The sequence below is a fragment of the Sceloporus undulatus genome, chromosome 4 (assembly GCF_019175285.1).
Source record: "Sceloporus undulatus isolate JIND9_A2432 ecotype Alabama chromosome 4, SceUnd_v1.1, whole genome shotgun sequence".
NCBI classification, from domain to species: Eukaryota; Metazoa; Chordata; class Lepidosauria; order Squamata; family Phrynosomatidae; genus Sceloporus; species Sceloporus undulatus.
In genome coordinates this window covers 180381850-180403539 of record NC_056525.1, presented here as the reverse complement: position 1 = coordinate 180403539, position 21690 = coordinate 180381850, and the positions used below count along the sequence as shown (strand labels likewise).

Sequence of the window (21690 nt, the reverse complement as noted above, 5' to 3'; positions counted from 1 at the left end):
CATCTGTACCAAACTGTTAACTGTCTTATACTATCTTAAGTCTGTCTGGAATTGATACCGTAAATTCATAAAACTGTTATGCTCACTAGAATTTATACACAGCTATGGACACAGTAATGCCAGACACTGAGAAACAGCATGTGTGTGCATGTCATTTTTTTTACTAAAAATAAGAATGTGTCTCCAAAAAATACCTCATTTATTTTTTTCATTCCAAACCAAAAAGGGTCTCAGTTCAAGTGAGTATTTCAAGTGTATGTCATTTCAAGTGAATAAGCCTTTTCTTAAAGTAGCTGTAATATTTTTAAGTCCGTGGTTTTATAGACATGTATAATTTCATGAAAAACAGCCCAACTTTTGTTTGCCTAGTGATAAAGGGTTTTTGTAGCACAAGTACAGCACTCCATCCTTATTGAAAATGGCATCTAAGGCATGGCTGTCGTCAGCAAAGGAGACATCATATTTTTCTTTAAGAGAAAGCAACAATGTAGCTAAATAAGATTTCTAAATGGGCCAATTACACTAGCAATGCTACTAATACTGTGCTTAGACAACTCTAATGCAGACTTCAACATCCTTGCTAATGCGAGCAGGATTAGGTGTTGTGTTCACAATGAGCAAGCTAAACTAAATTAGGTGAAATCCTGCCACATTGAAATCAGTGGGGGATTGTTCTTGTAATTGAATTTAACAGGAGCAGTATTCTGTAGCAAATATTCAAGGATAAATGCTTTGACTTTTGCAGAGCTCACACTGGATGCAAATTGGTACACACTTAGGTGGTTTAAATCTCACTGCAAAGGATTGCAAAATAGTTTTTGTCTAGAAAAAACATCATTTCCACTATTTGACTACAAGTGCAATCATGTTCAGTTATAGAAGATTAGTGCTTCTGAGGGAGAATTTGTATTTCTGTTTTAAGACACATAACTCTTTTGCTACCCCTTCTAACTACTCTCACCAAGAAAACAACATGGGTTAGTGGTTAGTAAGAATCTCTGGTGTTCTGAAGCAAAGGCTCTCTCAGTGTGCACATCCACCCCCATGCATTTAGCAGAAATGTGTGAACAGGGCCATACTTCCAAATGATTTCAGGACTGGGCAAGTATCTAGGAACAAGAGAATTCCAAACTTATAGATCAGACACAAAGGATTACTTGCAAATATGGTTTTGAAAAACAGCTTCCAGCATCCCCAGCCAGCATCCCCAGTCACAGTCAAAAGTGAATATGCTTCCAAGTTCTGCTCTCTTGCTAATACTAAGAAGGTACTGTATTATGGTTAAGCATGTTCTTCACTCTTCAATGTTATGCCACTGTAGGTACTCCATCCTATAGTGATAAGTGATAACCATTACTCATTTTATCACCACCTGTGCACCACCTGTGCATTCAATCACATGACAATGTATAATATAGGTCCAACTGTCCTGACTTGGCAAAGACAGTAGCAATTAATTCTCTGTTGTACCGTGTTTTTGGTGGCTTCTAAAATGTCCCCATTTCTCTTGCTTCTTCTACTTTCCCCCTTTGTACTCAGCTTACCTCAGTTGGTGTAAACTGAGTTCAAAATCCAGAAGTACTTTTTACTCAATAAGGGTAGACAAGAGAGGAGTGGGATCTTACCCTTCCCAGTAGGGTCAAGAGAAAGTAAACCGTAACCTCTCCTAGTGTTGTGTTCTTACTTTAATTAATAACTTTTGCCATCTTGACCACACTGAAAATTAATACTCAGACATTGCTTGGCCACACATGTCCTAGTTTTCATCTGTGAAATGTTGGAGAGTATGTACTACTTAATTCTGAAGTGCAAGCAACCATCTTGACAGCCCCCATAGCCACAATATAAAGAAGAGAAGGAGGAGAAGGTTGTTTTGATCTGTATCAAATAAACCACTCTAATAGTTTTCATATTCACCAGCAGCAACTAGGTCTTCATTGTCCAATAAAGATCAAGCATACCATCCAATAGTCCTGTTTTCCCCCAATAAAATCACAGGAAATCTAATGGCGCCATCCTCATTATTGTCCCAGAAGAATCACAGATTAGATTGGCAAAGTATCATGATTATATATTTTTAATAAATGTGCTGCTTTTAAGAGGTTGAAGATGCATCTGCAGTGTAGAAATAATGCAGTTTGACACTACTTTGAGAGCTGTAGCTTCACCCTATGGAATATGGGGATTTGCAGTTTTATAAGGTTCTTTAGTCTTCTCTGCCAAAGAATGCTGGTGTCTCACTAAACTACAATTCACAAGATTCTGTAGCATGGAGCCACGATAGTTAAAGTGGTGTCAAACTGCAATATTCTTGCAGTGTAAGTGCATCCTTAGAGCAAGCTGAGATATGTTAGCTTTTGTTTTGTTATTTTGTTGTCAGAAGGTGGCAGTATTAAGGCCTTTTGGTTTTGCTTTACCATAAAACCAGAGGCAGGGAAGGGAGCTGTTAAGGGAGGAGTTATGGTATCATGTTGGCTGCCTGGGACAATTTCAAAGAAAGAATTCTGATAGTCTGTCACAGAAAAAGCTCACAACAATATACTGTTACTCAAAATGTTCCATACCATCACAACTACAGTGAGAATGGCAGCTAAATTCAGAAAGAATAGGCAAGTCTGGTAGGAAAGCAGATGCATTATCATTGTAGGTGATAGGCAACCACAGTAATGAAAAGGCATCTCTCTCAAAACTTTGAAGATAAGCCTCCCTGATCCTCATCCCTGGTAATCAAAAGGTTCTAGTGCTTCAGATCTCCAGACTAGTCAAAAAGTCACTCTGCTTTGACCATGTGAGGCTTAACTCGACTACAGCACTGAACACAGGATGGTGCAGCAGTTACTAAACCAGCATCTTAGATCAGCTAATTTTTAACTTAACAGATACTGAGCCCATTTATCTTTTTAAAAATTATTTTACATTCACTATCCACTTGCATTATCAGTTATGAATGTACACAGGTTCTGTTTTTACCTCCTACATGTGTTTGTTGTTGCATGCCTTTAAGTTGTTTCCAACTTATGGTGACGCTAAGATAAATCTATCATGGGGTTTTCTTGGCAACATTTGTTCAAAGGAAGTTTGCCATAGCTTTCCTCTGAGGCTGAGAGCATGTGACTTGCCCAAGGTCACCCAGCAGATTTCATGACTGAGTTCCATCAGTCTCTAAAGCAGGAGTGTTACAAAATGGCAAGAATTTGAAATATAATTGCATTGTCCCTTTCACCCTATTGACAAGGCACTTTTGGATATTTTACATTCTATTCTGGATACTGTTGAACAGGGTTTAAACAGTTGGATATTGTTTTTCACTTTTAATTTTGTTTTTAATTCTGTTTTAATTAATGTGCAAGTCCTGTTATACTTTAACCCAGATTTTGTTTTTAATGTGTGTACCTTCTTGGCTGCCATTTTTGTCAGAAAAGTAGAATATACATTTATTTTAAAATAATTAATTCATTACCTCCAATAAGAAATTTAACTGAGGAATGCCTCAAAGTTTGTGCTACAAATGTGCTAGGCTAGGTATCTGTCTTTAAGATACCGCTAAATATAGAAGTGCTTAGAGCTTGGAAAAGTCATATTTTGACAGTAAATTCCAGTGTTCCCCATATGGCACTAAGAATTTTACTCTGAAAAGTAACTTTTCCAGGCTTTGGGCTACTCCTTGGTAGTATGTTTCATTTTGAGCTTGCCAGTTTGCAGATTATAAAATGGTTCCCATGAGTTATCATGTTGTAGTTCGGGCTTGAAGCTAAAATGGTGGATCATCTGGCTTAGTCTTAAGATAATATATTAATAGTAACAGCTTCATTTATATACCACTTCATACTGAACTAACAGTGTCTAAGTGGTTTACAACTGTAAGCTAATTGTGCCCAACAATCTGGTACTCATTTTAGCGACCTCGGAAGGATGCAAGCCTGAGTCAAGCTTGAGCCCTTTTGCTGGTATTGAACTCGCAACCTTATGGTTTGTGAGTGAGTATCTGCAGTATAGGCATTTAACTATTGTACCACCAGGGCTCCTTTTTATATTTATATTTATATTACTGCTGAAGAAGTTCTTGATGCTGAATTGAATTCATGAGTTCACAAAACCTGAGCAAGGACCTTCAGATTTGCCTTGACCCAATTCAACCAGTTTCAATTGCTGATACTCCACCACGATACCAGTCTAATGGTATTAGGACCAAACCAAGAAAGAGACTACCAAAAAAAAGAGGAACACTGACTTTCAAGTCAGGAGCCTGGCCCCATAAGAAATTGGCTTAAGAAGCCCCAACTAGATAGAGGAACTAATAATGCTTCACTAATGATAATTAGAGCTTGAGAAAGGGTACTTTTTCTGGACTACAGTTTCACAAATTCCACAGTCACATGATTGTGGATTTCCCCAGGCCTCCTTTGTTGGTGCAAACTTCATACAGGGACTTTTCCAGTGTGGTAGCAAAGGTGTCCATCCTGCCCTCTGGCATCCTGTTGCAGACCAAGGTCTAATTTGCATTGCAAAAATATTCCAGTTTGACATCACTATAATTACCACGGCTCAATACTATGGAAATCTGGGTAGAGTAGTTTGTTATGGCACCAGAGCTCTCTGAGAGCAAAGAATAAATATCTCACAAAGCTGCAAATCCCAGCATTTCATAGCACTGATCCACAGAAGTAAAAGCAGTGTCAAACTGCCTTATTTCTGCAGTGCAGATAAGACCAAAATCACAGGTTGTTTTAGCTTGAAAATTGTTCTGCTCTAGACTTTATCTAGGTTCCACGGCCTTTTGATTGTAGACTATATTGTCTGCATTTTTTAAAAAAAATACCAAAATGAGCTACAGAAAATTTTCCAAGTTGATGAATTAGCTGACACTTGTTGCAGGTTATGGAATAATGTTATCTTTATGCAAAGGTGATTTAACAGCAGGCACATTGGGTATACCCAGTATTCCCTTATGCTATTAAACAGGCCTTCTAGTAAGATGGCTTCCAGATGTATTGGATTACAATGGTCACTGCTTGCTGGGCATGATGGAAGAACACTGGGAGTGAAGACAAACAGTGAATATATCATTTTTACACATACTATATTCTCAGATCTTGGGAAAAAATAATCATTTTGACTTGCAGCTCCCAGAATCCACCACAGCCACTCTGTGAAGGCTAGAAAAATAAAATTTTCAGAATGTGACTATGAACTTTATCGCACAGGACCACTCTCAGAACGGAACAGAACAAGTGAGGGACGAGTGGGGGGTGCATTTTACCACACACACAAGTCCCCCACTCGTTCCATTCCATTCTCCATCTGTTCCCCATCCATTCTCCATCCGTTCCAGAGGGGGCAATTTTTGAGAACTGTTCAAAACAGTTCTCAAAAATCACCCCCTCTGGGGATGGATTGGAAGTGAAAAATTGGGGAATGGAATGAGTGAGGGACTTGTGTGTGTGGTAAAATGTGTCCCCCACTCATTCCGTTCCCTGACAGGCTCCTTTTGGACCATTCTCCATCCACACTGGAGCCCTGTGCGAGTGATAGTTATATAGTTATCTATAATGTGATAAGAACCTGCCGGCCTCCCCCCAGCAGATCACCTTGAAATCTGAGTGAAGGCAGTGAGCCGGGTGGATTTACTAAAGCAACGTGTTTAAAAATAAACTTTCCATTTCAAGAGACTTCCAAGGTTTCCACAGCAATGTCCTCACCCCCTCCCCCCAAAGGGAACAACTCAAAGCTCTTGGCAAGATCTCCATGCCTTGGATTTAATGTTTAAAAAGTGAAATGCACTCTTGAAGCACAGATCCTATGCATACTGGTTTTGTAATACTGAAGACAAATGTGACGCCCATTGCAGCATGCCTCTGTTTGTCTCCAAGGCCACCCAAAGAGCCTATGGCTGCTTGAGAATCTGGTCTCACTGTCCCATTTCCAAAACATGTGTTGCAGTGTTCCTTTCCTAACATAAAAAAAGCAAACCCCCTCACATTGTCAGGGAATTAAAACTGGATGCGAAACTAGAACTCCTACATGTGGAATGATCGGCACTTGATTCCCTTGTTCTGGCAAATATCCGGGAGAAATGCTTTCCTTTGCTCCTTTTATGGATAACTTCATTCACCTTTGGAGTGCTTACTTCCAAAGACAACACAGCCACTCTGTAATTCTGGAGCAGCTAATGCACAGGGGCAGGAAGATGAAGGGGAAGGGCTGCCTGTCTTTAAATAGCAAGCATATCCTTGAATTCACAGGAAATCCTAGCAGTCAACGTCCTTCAAAGTAAACACGGGCACTAGGAAAAAGTCAGCATGACTTTGCCTTGATTCCCCCCCCCCCCTCCAACAGTCACCGAAGCTAAATTCTGTTGAGCCTTTTTTTAAAATACTGGTTTTGGTCAACTGGACCAGGGGAAGGGACCCTGACTTCATTATCAACAAAACCGGATTTGTTGTTTATACGCAAAATTAAAGGAGTTACCATAATCAGGGAGTGAAAAGCAGAAGAGAAGAAAGCACTGAAAACAAAACATGGCAAGAACCATGCAGCTTGCTCATGTTTGAAAGGCTCCAGCAAGCTATTTTGCTGTAAATCAAGCTTTGCACCTTTTAACATGATGGGGCTGGGACAGTGGCTATGGGGTGTATCTACACTGTAGAAGTAATGCAGTTTAACACCACTTTAAGTGCTATTGTCCATCTTATGGAATCCTGGGATTTGTAGTTTTATGAGGTCTTTAGCTTTCCCTGCCAAAGAGTGCTGGTGCTTCACAAAACTACAAATTCCAGGATTTTGTAGGATGGAGCCATGACAGTTAAAGTGGTGTCAAACTGCATTACGTATTTCTACATGTAGATGCATCCTAGCACTGGGGACTTTGGAAACCAAGGTTCAAGTGTCTAAAGACTCATGAAACTCCCTGGGCCTTGCACCAATAACTGATTTACATTCACCCTAACCTGCCTCACAGGGTCATTGTGCAGATGAAGTGGGGAGGAGGAGAACCATAAGCTCATTGAAGAAAAGAAGGATAGAAATGTAACAAATTAATAAATAAGGGGAAGAGAAGGTAGGCCAGTGCCATCAGGCCTCTCTAAAGGAACTGAGCCTCCCCACAAGGCATCCGACTCCATCCTGGCCTCTGAGGGGAAGAGAAGGTAGGCCAATGCCTTCCCTAATCGTTCTTAATCAGAGGAAGAAGAAGGGCCCTCCCTCCAGTCCATCTGCCCTGGTCCAGGCATCAGAGGGAGAGAAGATCTGCTGGATTTTCCCCCTTCCTCCTTCCCCATTGCCATTCCCTTCTCCTTTTGTGTCTTGTCTCTTTAGATTGTAAGCCTGAGGGCAGGGAAATGTCTAATTAACAATTTGTAAGCCGCTCTGATAGCCTTGGCTAAAGAGCAGGGTATAAGTAAATAAATATTATTATTATGATATTATTATTTAATGCTGCCACCTTGCTTCAAGTCATCTTGACTGTTATTGTGTGCCTTCAAGTCATTTCCATTGTATGGTGAACCCAGGATGAATATAACATGGGGTTTTCTTGGCAAGATTTGTTCAGAGGATGTTTGACATTGCCTTCTCCTGAGGATGAGTGCATGCGACTTGCCCAAGGTCACCCAGTGAGTTTCATGGCTGAGCTGGACTACCTCATTTCTTTTCTCTTTCTCTGACCTGACGATGACAAACAGCAGACAATAGCCCTTAGAAAAAGACAACACAACACCATAAACACCTGCACTCAAAGCAACGCCCTAGCAAAGGGAAACCTACAATGGAAAAAACTGAAAGGGGGGGGGGGAGAAAGCACAAGTGAAAAAGCAGAGTTTCATAACACGAGACACAGAACACTTTTGAAAAGAATTATGTGAAGAGGTTATTCTTGCGCACTTGTACAAGGCATTTTGAGAGAAACAGGCCCATCTCCCACTCAGTACATATTTTGTGCTTCAGCATAGTGGCCATGTTTGTCCTCCCAGGGACAAAGAAATGTATTTTATCAGTTACACTGTAGCACTATAAGGAATGAATTAAAATACATCATTAACATCCTGGTTCAGCTTATCTTACTAGCAAAACAAAGAAGGTATTCTTTGGACAAATGGGAGGGGAGGGAGAGGGAGGGGGAGTCCATGACAACAATGAAGAGCTCCCAGCCCCTAAAAACCGTTCTGTTACAAGATCAACAATTATAAGCTTATATTCTGCAGCTTTGGATCCCAAAGAGCTGCATGAAGTGATGCATTCTCTAATGGAAGAGTGAGTACCATTGATGACAGGGCCTTGGGGCCTCGGCTGTTCTCAGACCAATCAATAATCCATTATGTCCAAACTACATTTCCACTCTAATATGAAGAATAAAAGAACAGCCAGTATTAGGAGTTATTCCGTGGACAGAAGATAATAATAATCAATGACACAGAACACGCAAAATCACAAGACCGAAATGACTGGTCATACATAAAGCTCTGACAAAACTATTTACAGTGTCCCTTTTCCATCCACTTTTTGTCTCAAGAACATTCTGGGTATATGTGCGTGTTTTCTAAAATGTATTGGGCACATGAGAATATGCCATCATGGCCCTGCTAGGCAAATGAAATGCTATGTCCACAATTAGCGTCTGGCTATAACTGCAATAAAGACACAATACCTTTTAAAGTGGGTAAAACTGAGTGGTTATTTTCTTTGAAGCTCTTTGTTTTCTCTCAATAAGTAACACATTTCAAATGTCACATCCAACTCCAATTAGCAATATAGACTGATCAACATCATACAATATAAAGTCATCGAACAGGTTATTTATACATGACACAAGCAATAACAACTTATGCATCTGACCTTGCCATATACATTTCAAGTAGTCATTTGTGTGGCTGTAAAGTGCCAATCTATTTTTGCAATATTTTTTTTTTGTTTATCAATCTACTTAGCAATCAGTTAGTCATTTGTGTGGGTGTAAAGTGCTAATCTATTTTGGCAATATGTTTATTGTTTATCAATGTACTTAGTAATCAATGGGAAGGAATGAGATGGGTGAGAGAGAGAGGGGAATCCGAACAGTGAACCCTCAACAATATGATGTATATTATAAGTACATAATGGCATTAGACTTATTTCCTGTAATATGAAGACCAGTCACTGAAACTGATCTTATAGCTGGAGAGGATTGCCCATCAAAAAGGGCAATATGCCATCAGAGAATGTGGGAGAAGGCCTTCTCCCCTGTGGCACCCAAATTATGGAATACTCTCGTCTTAGAGGTCCAACTGGCACCTACATTGTTGTCATTCCAACGTCAAATAAAAATATGATTATTTACTAATGCCTTTGGGACCTAACAAATTTTACACAGATCCACACAGGTATATAGTTTTTAATTGTTTTAAAGTATTTTAACTTACTTTAATCTGTCTTAACTTGTTGAACTGTTTAATGTTTTTAAAAACATTTTGACTGTCTACATTGTTTTGAGTTGACCACAATGAGCTGACTGTATGCTGCCCTGAGATCTTTAGCTAGAGGACTATAAATATGATAATAAATATAATAAATAAAAGATAGATCAAGGAAAGGAAAAAACTCAGTGGGGTTGATAGAAAGTGTAGGCCAAAATATCTGGAGAGCCAAACAATCCCTATCATCATAGACAAAAAGTGTGCATGCATGTGTAGGGGCAATGTTAGGCTCAGATCCCAGGTTTATTTTTAAATTTAACTTGCAAGGCACAAAATATCCCCTTGGATTCAAGAATACAGATGAATGCTACATGGTAGTAGTCTATAGTTCCATGAATTTTTCATTATTACTGTTTTTTACAGATGAGAGTATCAGAATGGGAAGGAAAAGCTACAGAACTGAACAACTTCCATCTGATTGCTCATACTATATCAGTGGAACTTTATATTCCATCTGTAACATCTGAGGCAGGAAACCAATTAGAAGCAGAAGCAATTCTTTCCAGCTACCAGTTCAATCATGTGGTGCCATCCAGTGGAACTTTTCTAAGTGGTCTAAGACTTTACCCAACTTCATCCATTAAGACAAGTTATGTAAACATGCAACTGAGTCATGCTGTGATCTTGCTGCTAAATACTTCAAGGATGAATATACTTAAACCTGCTCAGATTTCTAATTCTAACAAGAAGAAAGTAGGTGCTCACAGATGATATGAGGCTCTGATTATTGGGCTACCATTATCTAGACTGTTAACACTCAGAAAACATTTAAACAACCATTACAAAAAAAAAATCCTCTTATTACTCTTCTTGCAAAAAAAAAAAAAAGGGAGGGGGGATTTCTTGCTCTTCGAACAACTCATCCCTGAAGCAAAACAGTGCTGTGTTTCAAAAGCAGCATTTTATTTATTTAATATTTTAAATGCATTTTTAAAAAATCTGCAATTGCTGAGGTTTGTGATGTTGTTGTGCCATATCTCTCTTTCTCTCTCTCTCTCTCACACAACTGTATATATTACAAATTATCTTTATACTATCTTTTCTTGTATGTGTTTATTTTATTTTTTTTGAATGCGATTTACAATAAACACAGAGGGGTTGGGGGGTTGGTACCACAGCTTATAGCATTCTTTTTTTTTTTTAAGTACTGGCAGAAACATTTTTCATTTCATTTAATAATGGTATAGACTTATCTTAAAAACTGTCATTATAATGATAAGCAGCTACATTTGGGGAAGCTCAGAATTATAACTCTACTGTTTTTAAAAGGCAAATTTCCAGTAATGAACTACTTCCATTTCATTTAGGGTTGTCATAATGGAGGACCTCCAACGGGACAATGTAGGACCAGGTTTGAAAATGTAGGACTTTTTTTAAAAAAATTTCCCCATTGCCACGGTGCCGGGCTTCCCCCCCTCCTCCCGGCCTGAGAGGGAGCCTAGGCCGGCTCTCAGGCCGGGAAGGGCGGGGGAAGCTGGCATCGTGGCGATCGCCGCGGTGCCAGGCTTCCTCCTCCCTCCTCCCGGCCTGAGAGGGAGCCTAGGCCGGCTCCCAGGCCGGGAAAGGAGGCAGAGGCTGTTCCTCTCGCGGCGATCGCTGCGTGGGAAGCGGCCTCCTCCTCCTCCCGGCCTGAGGAGAAGCCCGGCCGGCTCCCAGGCCGGGAGGAGGCGGGGGCCGCCCCTCATCGTGCCAATGGCCCGCGGTGGGAACGGCCTCCTCCTCCTCCCTGGCCTCGCGGAGGCCTTGGAGGCCCCCGCGGCCGGAGCTCCGACCGCGGAGGCGCCTCAAAGGCCTCGCTGGGGCCCGGGAGGGAGCGTCTCCATGGCTGGAGCTCCAACCGCGGAGAGCCTTCCCAGGCCTCAGCAAGGCCTTGGAGCCGCCGCGGGGGCCACGGGGGCCGTGGTGGGCGGGGCCGTCCCGGTTTGGGCACCAAACCGGACCGGGACCGGGACGGCACCGCCCAAACCGGGACTGTCCCGCCGGGGGGCGGGATATGGCAACCCTAATTTCATTTAAAAGCAATTTAGCAATTAGATTGCTATGTGTGAAAGATTCTGAAACTCACAAAATGGCACTTTCACAGTGCAAATCTAACCCAAAGATGCACTTGCTCAAGAGTCAAGATTATGTACAAACCTCTTTTAATGACAGAAATGTCCTTATTTCAACAGAAATGCTTGTTTGCTGCCACAACTCGGTCTTGCTGTCTGATTTCAGAGATCTGCTGACAGAACAATCATGCCAGAAGAACTACTCTGCTGACAACAATTTGCTGGCAGAAGAGATAGTCCTTGCCCTTATTTTTCAGGTCGGATTGCATTCTCAGTCTGTACAGACAATATTGAGCTTATACACCAATGGACAAACATTGTATAGAGCAGCTGCCTATGAATCCTCACCCTCAAATTAGTGGATGACTATGTATTTCAGCTGAATTTGCCTGATTCTGCTGTTTTACTCATTGATTGATACACTCTCTTATTCTAATCGGGTTTTGTTTTGATAACCACTCTGGGAGCAATAACACTAAAGACAAAAACCGTCAATTACAAAATTAATTATAAATTCCATGAAACACAAGACCATTCTCAGAATGAAAGGTCAGCTGCCCTGCCAATTTTTGATGGCCTATTCTGAAAGCCATTCTGGATATTCCATGGAAGTAAGAAGGCTGCCACCCCCATAGACCAAGTAGGGCTATGTTCTGTGTGTCAAACAGAAGCCCTAGTTAGGCATTCATCTGAACACATGTAAGGCTAACACTGGGATCTAGGACATGAATGCCTCATCTCCACTGTCCTCAAACACCCAGAAGTTAGACTTTCCTTTATCAAGTGCAAAAGGCTGAAGAGGAAGCCATCATCATGTTCAGCTGGCATAATTACAAAGTTTCTGCAAATGAGAACTCAACATTATCAAGGTTCCCGATCACTAGCGCTCTATAACACTATTCAATAGAATACAGATGCAAAGCTGTCTTAATGCATGAAGATCTAACTTAATTCCCAGATGCTTGCGAATGTTGGAGTCAGGGTTAAATACCACCTGTGTTTTTTCACCCAGTTTTAGCTCTATATGCATTTCACTGAATGCCTGAAAAGACAAGCCCAAGTTGTCAAGTATTCCTTAGCAATAGCAATAGCAGCTTCATTTATATGCCGCTTCATACTGTACTAAGCAGTCTCTAAGCTGTTTACAGCTGTAAGCTAATTGCCCCCCAAAAGCTTACCAGTTCTTGTCAGAAGAATGCAAGATGCCCCCTAGGTGTCAACTCATTTTATCACAGCTGGAGCCATCCCACCATACAAGGGCCATTGCAATCAAACATTGCCCCTGCTAGTATTCTCATTTGTCTATGCAAAAGCAGTATGTTGGACCCAATGCCAACGAACCTAAATTAACCACTGCCCAAATTACTGTTGCAAACCATCCGTTTGTTTGTTTGTTTGTTTGTTTGCACATATACAGTGTGTTCTTCATATCTGCTAGGGTTTGGTTTCAGGACCCGCTCTGGATACCAAAATCCGTGGATGCTCAAGTCTCATTATATACAATGGGGTAGTAAAATGGCATCTCTTGTATAAAATGTCAAGATTGTTTCATTTTGGTGTTGTTGTTGTTGCTGCTGAATATTTGCAAACCATAGACGGTTGAATCTGTAGATTGCAGAATCCTTGGATACAGAGGGCTGACTTTGTCACCTATTTATTTAAAGCCTTTTAATTCTACTCTTTAGCTGAAAAAGGTTCTCAGAATGTCTTACCAAAATTAATAGTATGGCAAGTCTCTTCCCTCAGACTTGCTATCTGAAAGTCGAAGAGAAAGAAGAAATTAATGGCAAATTTAGGCACTAGCTTTTAGTTATCACGTTCTTATATGTATTCTTTCAAACACTGAAAGACAAAGCAAGCTCTCTGCAGCTGTTTGTTCTTTGCTGATGTATTGGGTCAAGCATATCTCCCCCTTGTTATATTGTCTTTCCCAGAAGGCAGAATGGGTGCAGCCTCTAACTAGCCGTCAATCTCTTGGCTGATAGATGAGACCAGAATGTGCTCCAACTTGTGTATGTGACACACCATTAGATTATGTATTAAATTTTATAAAATCATAAGTAAACTAAAAAAATAATCTTGACAACAATGAGCTATCTTTAATAAAAGATGGAGCTTTTTAAAAAAAGAGCTGTAAAGGGGAGACAATTTGGAAGGCAATAGTTTCTCTATAGCAAATAAAATGTGAAACCCAAGCTGAGTATTTTGAATTTCAAAAGCTGCCAGGCATAGTAAATCCCTGGAGAGGAGAAATCGAACCTGAAATCAAACCTTTCAGCTGTCACCCTGGCCTGGCTTATTTTGGTGGAAAGTGCTGAACTATTTATATGGAACTTCAGCGTAATGCATCACATTGCACAACGACAAAAAAGAAAAGCTCTGTTCGTTCCTTACCAATAACATTCTCAAACTGTCTTTCCCTGTCTCTATAAACTTTGCTTTATATGAGGAGGCAACCACAAACACCAATTAAGTATTTCTGAGCGTCCTTTTCCATCCCACCTTCAATATATGCAGAGGGATCCTAATGGTATCCTTGCCAGCTATGAGTATTTTTGAAGACAGTTTTTGAAGGAACAGCACATTGCACTGTTAATACAAACAAGGTTATTTATTCAAAGGTCATGAAACATAAGATAGCTAAGTCCCTTGAGTTGCTGTTCTATAATGACTGTATAAACCTGCCTAAGCAATATAAACCTGTTAATCTACCATATGCTGAACTAGGGCTGAAGCAACTAAGGGCATGAATCAGAGACCACCTCAGAACAGGCCTGTTCAGGTTTTAAATAAAATAAAAGGATCCAGAACACACACTCCAGACCTGCCCCCTCCACTCCCTTGTTCTTCATCTTGCTGAAAAGGAACTGTAACCTTATTTGACTGAATGCAATTACAGAGCTCCACCCTGTAAGAAACCTGGGTAAGACAAGGTTCTCGAATGAGTGGAGCTCTGTGACCGAACACAGTTACAGCTCTTTTGCAGACTGTCTCTGGCAACTTGGCAAGATGGACCAAGAAAGAAAGAATAGAGGAGAGGTGGAATGTGCTCCTACCATCTTCCCCTACTTAAGTATAGGAAATAAATAGCACTGTAGTAAAAGAAACATGTGATATCAGTGTGCTAAATAAATAAATATGTTTAAGAAAGCAATTGGGCTTTCATGGCACCTGCACAAGAAGAACAGATAAAATACTGGTAAGCAGCCTGAATTTAATTCTAATCCAAGACTGCATTTTTTTTTTTTACTTTTATCATTTCCCTTTGTTTAACATTATCATAAACAGAAACTGCTGATACCCACAGAACCACCAGAAGGAAGACAGAGTTTAGCATTATGCTGGCATTCCAGATTCTTGTTAAAGTGGCTTCCATCAGGTGGTTTTAAATTATCCAACATAAAACATTCTAAATCTCCACTAAAAAATGGGAAAACAAAATTCCTAGGTATGAATCTAACACCTTACAGTCTTTTATTTTTCACATAAAACAACTGTGCACCATCTGTGATAAGTGGTGATCAATCTTTCACTGAGCCAAAGGCTATGGCAAAATGTACAAAAGAAGAAGAAGCCACCGCCATGCACTTGGGCTTACATTCTAGATCAACAATAATTAAAATGTCCTTAATTTAAAAGCAAACACAATGAAAAATAAACTAAATCTTAAAGTAATGTAGTCACCAAACATTAAATAGCTTTGAAACATTTCTAACAAGTTTGAGCTTAAAGCTTAGCTAGGGTTCATGTAATCATGTAGAGGGCTAGCTTCAGCATTCATTTCCAGCATTACCCACTGGAGACATAACAAAGCTATGCACATACCTACCTGTATCCAAAACCAAGGAGGTTTTTTTAGTCCAAGCCACATCAGCTTTGCTATAAGAGAGACATACAGCCTATACAGGTAGTGATTTGACCATGAGCAGCTTCTTTGTGTTGGGCAAGTCACATGCTCTCAGCCTCAGGGGTAGGCAATGGCAAACCTCCTATGAACAAATCTTGCTAAGAAAACCCCTTGGTAAATTTGCCTTAAGGTTGCCATAAGTCAGAAATAACTTAAAAGACATACAAAAACAACAACCTTCTCTGTGTGGCATGGTGTGTAGCAACAACCCATCACTACCATTTCAGAGCTGGGCCCCCCTCCCTCTTTGGCCTATGAGATGCTGGATTTGACCACATATTTTATCCACACTTTAGCATTATCAAGGTTCTCTCAGCACATAAAAAAAACTACAGATCCCAGGATCCCACAGGCTAGAACCACAATAGCTAAAACACTGTTGAACAGTTGTAATTATCTACTTGCTTCTAAGGAAGGAAATCAAATCTACGAAAGCTTGTGCTACAGCTTCTTTCGTTTAGTTGGACTCAAAGGTGCTACAATATCTTTTTGCATACTGATAATCCAAATGTCTCTGAATTTTGTACCTGAACATAAAACCCACTGGGTGACCTTGGGCAAGTTGCATGCGCTCAGCTTCAGAGGAAGGCAATGGCAAACTCTCCCTTTGAACAAATCTTGCCAAGAAGACCCCATGATAGATTCACCTTAGGGTCACCATAAGTCAGAAACAACTTGAAGGCACTCAACTACAACAACAAAGTATAGGTATATTCATAAGATCTTTTCTTGTTTTATAGAAGGCCATTTTACCCATTCCAGGTATACCCTGCAATGTTAAATTTAAATAAACCAGCAGCAGGACCTTTTTTGTGGTAGTTGCAACACTGCTGAAGATCCTACACCAACACCTCTGACTGTTCACACCTCTGTTCTCTCTGTGATGTCAGATAAAAGCTTTTGTATTCTACAATGCTTTTCTTTGCCTTACACTTTCTGAGTGTGTCCTAAAATATTCTCATGTTTTATTATTTTAAGTAAAAGACTGATCCTAGGTTTAAATGAAAGGCAGTATATACATCTAACAACTTTGAAACGTTCATGATTGTGATTCAAAGGGTCTTCATGCTGAAGTAACCTCCAATATTCTTGACATTTTAAATATTTTGACACTGTATCTTCCATGCGTCTCAAAAAAATGTGTGATTTAGAATATTAGTACTTTTTTATACCTTGTTAGGCATTTAAAACAAATATGATTTTCTAGCTGGATGAACCGACAGAAACTGAAACAAACTGACAACAATTTTATGTATGTTTACTTAGAAGTTTCCACTTCATGAAATGGAGTCTATGTGAAGTGAATATAAGATTGCAGCCTTCACCTTAAAACTTAAAACTGTTATGGAACAAATAAGCCAAGATTATACCATGACATATCAGTAGTGATAATGTCATATTTCACAAGTCTGTTCATAAAATGAAAATGCATGCTGCCATTTCTGCACACGTGAAAATGATTACTATGGGCATTTTTGTTGTATGGCTTGTATTAAAGATACTTCTTTCTACTGTGTATTCAGGTTATTCTAGGCTTGTTAAGAACGTAACATGCAAACATGAGTTAGTTACACTCAAAAAGCACTCAACACAATGTTTAGAATATTACTGGTAGGTTTAAAATTAATTTGTCAATATTAACGGAAACTGAGATATTGATTTATTGTTATTGTTGGGAAGGGTGTGTTTTAATTCACTGTATTATTTTAATATATTTATTAATTAAATGGGTAAATTTTTTACCAGAAAACCATGTGTTTTCCCAAAAATGGCAGGGTTGATGGCTATTTTCTCCCTTCTAGTGTCACATTCTGTTATTAGCTTTCTTAAAAATACTTTTCTAGTTTTTACGTTAATTCCCTAACTTGGCATTTTCTAGATCTGTTGGACTATAACACACTACTTTATTTTATTTGATGGCACTGTAATGTGTAATGCAATGAAACTGCTACACTGGTGAACACTGTTCTAATCTAAAGCATGGAAAGACATAGATCAAACAAATAAATAAATAGTGCTAAAGTGCAGCAAATTGGCTACAGATAGCAGACTCTGATGCAAACGTGGACAATTCTTAATCAGAAATATTTTGTGTGTCTCTAAGCACATGCTGTATTTGATTCTAGTAAATACAGCTGAAGTTACTGACCTCCTTGTCAGTAGGGCAGCAAATCATGTTTTTGTTCTAATTCAAGCTTCAGTAGAAGTAAACAAGGTTTTGACCTGTCTCCCCCAAATATGTTTCACACACTGGATAGTACCTTTACATTTCAGACTACACACAGGAGTAGATTCATCTTCCCACTCATATGGACACAAGAGTAGATTCACCTTCCCACTCATATGGCTGTACCAGCCACTACAGGTTGAGTAACTGCATCCTCTTTCTCCCCCAGTTTTTTCTGCAAAGATAAATGTTGGAGCACATATTTTGCCTGAAAAGATGAGGGAATCCCACATTCAACCCGTGCTATCCCCAGTTGCTAACAACCCCATTGCTCTCCAACCTTCCTCCACTTGAGACCTCTCCTTCAGTCAATAATGAGACAGAACATTTCATTCACTGCACTAAAAGAACAGTGAGCACTATTAAGCAGCAATTTTACTTGTTAAGCCTCCATGGAGGAAGAAGGAGCAGCTAAATCTAGTTATCTTTAAGTTCTGAGAGTCTGTTGTTAAGAAACAGATTAACTGGTTAACTCACTGGTTAAAGGGCATAACTAATTAGCATGCAACCAGTTACATTTAAATTAGTTGTTTCCAACTTCTGACTTGATATGTATGATATATTTTTGGAGACATATGATAAAATGTTGCCATGTGTACAGTATATGTGTTTGAACTGTAAATGACACTAGAATAAAAACTGCACTATGTTTGAAGCTACATTAAATATGAATTTTGGATGCCTTTAACAGTATGGTGAATAAAATATACTGTTACTTTGGATCCAGAACAACACAGAGTAAAAGCTAGCATACTGGGCTATCCTACATGTTAGATATAAAGTAATAAAATCATCGGAACAAAATGCACAGTTAAAAGCATCTGCTTAGTACAGTACTGTTTTATTCTAGAATGATTTCCATTCATAGCAGGTGTTTTTCAGGTTGTTCAATTACAGCAGCTCTAGGGACTAGCAAAACAGTATGTTTAGTAATAGCAGCTTTGGCCATGTTAGAATTTTTAATCTGGAAGGACAGCTTGAACATGTGGTTCCTAGTTTGTCTGCAGTGACGCAACGGACCCAGAGTCCTATAACCAGAGGGCAACGCAGATAAAAGCCATAACTGAAATGAATAAGAAAATCCGGGGGGGGGGGGGCTGTTGTTGTATGGGCCTCCAGATGATGCCATTCCCATCATCCCTACCACTGTCTCTGCCAGCTAGAGTTGGTGCAAGTTGTGGTTCGAGAACATTTGCAGTGCTCCATTTTCCCCAGTCCTGTGTAAAATAACAAGTGTGTAACTGTTGTGATGTTATCTCCAGCCAACAAACTATTCTGTTCCAACTTCCACTAGAATATCAGCCTCCCAGCTTACAAAGAAAGAAAGGGAAATTGATCAGAAGGAACAAACTACTATAAGAAGGACCTACAATAAAATATTGCAGTATATCCTCACCCAGTAATAAAAAATACTTTTCATCAGGGTTCTGGGCATGAAGCCATGCCCTCCTCCAAGGCGTTATAAAGCAGGGCTGGAGAAACTATGTCTGCAGATGTTGTTGAACTTTAATTCTCATTTTCTTTAGAAAGTTTGGCCAATGAGCAGTTATGAAAATGGTAGTTCATCAATATCTGGTAGTCCAAAGGTTCCCCAGTCATGCTCAAAGATCTCTTATAAAAGCAGCCCTTACAAAAGTTACAATAGAGTCTCAAGGAACTCAATTCTTTTCTGTCTCCATGTTATTCTTCTCCAACTACTAGAGTGTTCCGTGGCTCCCAAAAGACAAGCACATTTGTAAGACCATGAGAAGAGCCATGATAGATCAGTCAGCACTTTGTTATTAGTGGGAGTAATTATAATGAAACGCATGACAGATACTCAAGTGTATGCATGTTCAGCAATGTATGGATTTAACATTTCCTGTTTCCCTCTCTGCTGTTTCCTTCACATAATCCTACCAAAAATATAAATCTTAACATGTCCTTTCCACAGTTCTAAAGTCAGTTTGAAGATATGACACAGGCTCATTGTTTTAAAGATGCCTTACAGCTGACACATACAGCATAATATACACTCCTCCATAATTTTTTCTAAAGGGAATTCTTTTAAGAATATACAACTTTCAAATCCAAGGAGACTAAAGAAGTGGCTAGTGATGGATCCCGAGACAAAGTGTCATAAAAACATTCAAGCTTGTTTACAAAGACAGTGATCACATATTCATCTTGTCTGCATCACATATCTCTTACCTGATGTTTCCTTCTTTAAGCTAATAAGCAGTTACATTGACAAAGAAATGACACTTACATTGGCTTAGGACAGAAACACGTTTTGTAGTCTTATACCATTAAGCCTTGCTGCCTCATGCCAGTATTATTAATTCTATCCAATTGGATCTGATGTTGCCCAAGACTCCAGCTGTACCTATAAACCTTCTCCTTAGCTGGAAATTCATTTACCACTAACTCTTGTTTTCCCCCTTTTGAAAAAAGCAGTAGGGGGGAAAAAGACAAAGAAACTTGCATAAGACAAGGCGTTTCCCCAGCTGTTGAAAAGCTAACATTGCTTTGGTGTGATCTAATTTTCAATCACATTATGGTACAACGTGTTCTGCTGCTTTTAGATATAATATGCTTGAAAACACCCCAGCTATTTCAAAATCCATAGTATTGCTAAAGGAGATAGTGACCACTCTCAAGCTTTCAAATTTCCCAGACTTTCTACCCCATCCTTTTCAGCTTTGGCAGCTTATATTTCTGTCTCCAAGTATTCACCTGGTAGTCCTCCGGATGGTTTAGACTTAGATCCACAACACCCATATTCCTTGTCCCTTGGTCTTGCTGGCAGGGGCCAATGGGAATTGTAATCTGAAACATCTAGAAAGCACTGAGCAATTTGGGGAGGACTGTTTTATTATCTCTCTCTTTCTTCAGCGTACTGTTACAGCCATTGCTTTAGGCTATACCAAGTTTTAGAATATGCACTCTGAGCAGCACCTAAAAACTGTGATGTCTTAACACAGGACTAATACTATACCATATTATTGAAATTCCTAGAATACAAGCTGCAGCAAAGCGAAATCTGTTTTTTTCAGATAATGCTTAACTTTATGGTCCTATATTTAAGCTATCTGGACATCACTGAAATCAGCATAATAAAACAAGTGAAAATTGAGAATGGCTAGGTTACAAAATATACTCCCTGATGCTACATGAGCAAGGCTTGGGAAAGTTACTTTTGCTGTATTTAAAATTCTAAGAATTCTCCCAAGTAGCATGGGCAGATGTAGTTCAAAAAAGTAACCAAGCTCTCAGCTCCCATTGAAAAGGTATATCTTCAGTTTGTTTTATGAAAGCAGAAATCTACTGCAATATTATGCAATATTCTAACATAGCCTATATACCATGGTAACAGACAATAGTTCTTTCTGAGCACACCAGCCACACCCAACACAGGTCATTCAGCACTGAGAGATTATAAACTGTTTTGTGGGCTGTTTGATCTTCTTTTTCTCCTACTTTTTCCTCCTCTTCCTCCTCCTCTTTCTCCTTTTTTGCAACTCAATAAAAACTAATACTTTTAATGTCTAGGGTTTATTCATTCCCAAATGATGCAAATATTCATTCTCAATTGATTTCAGTGTTTCACCTCCAGCGACTTTACCCAGTTAAATAGAACTGAACGGTCTATTTATTGGACCCTTCATTTTCCAGGGATGCTTCTAGTTCAGCCCTCATAAAATTGCATACGCACATGCTTTGGTCTCTTGTCATATTTGTTTTATCCTGAACATCACCTCTCAGAAAGGGTTTGCATACAAACACCAAACAATTCTGGCTTTGAATCTAAAAGCAACAACACCCTCATTCTCAGTTATTTCCCTGCGTAGCAATGGGCATCACGTTCAACTCTAAAAGGCTACACATTGGAAGTGTCTGATTAATTATTATTATTTGTTATTTATCCCCTGCCTTTTCCCCAAGATTGGGATTGGGTTGCAAATCAAAATAATTGCAATATAATTAAAATGCACAGCATTAAAACAGAATGAAACTATTAACCATATTAAAATTATTTAAAGCATACCACTTTAAAGATAGTTAAAACAGTTTATTTAA

At 39.4% G+C, this 21690-nt stretch overlaps 1 protein-coding gene across 5 annotated transcripts in view; it reads right to left on the bottom strand.

Annotated features, from left to right (window-relative positions):
* Nucleotides 1-21690, bottom strand: part of ZNF516 (zinc finger protein 516) — a 151479-nt gene that overhangs the window by 72045 nt on the left and 57744 nt on the right. The gene's annotated exons all lie outside the window — the stretch shown is intronic.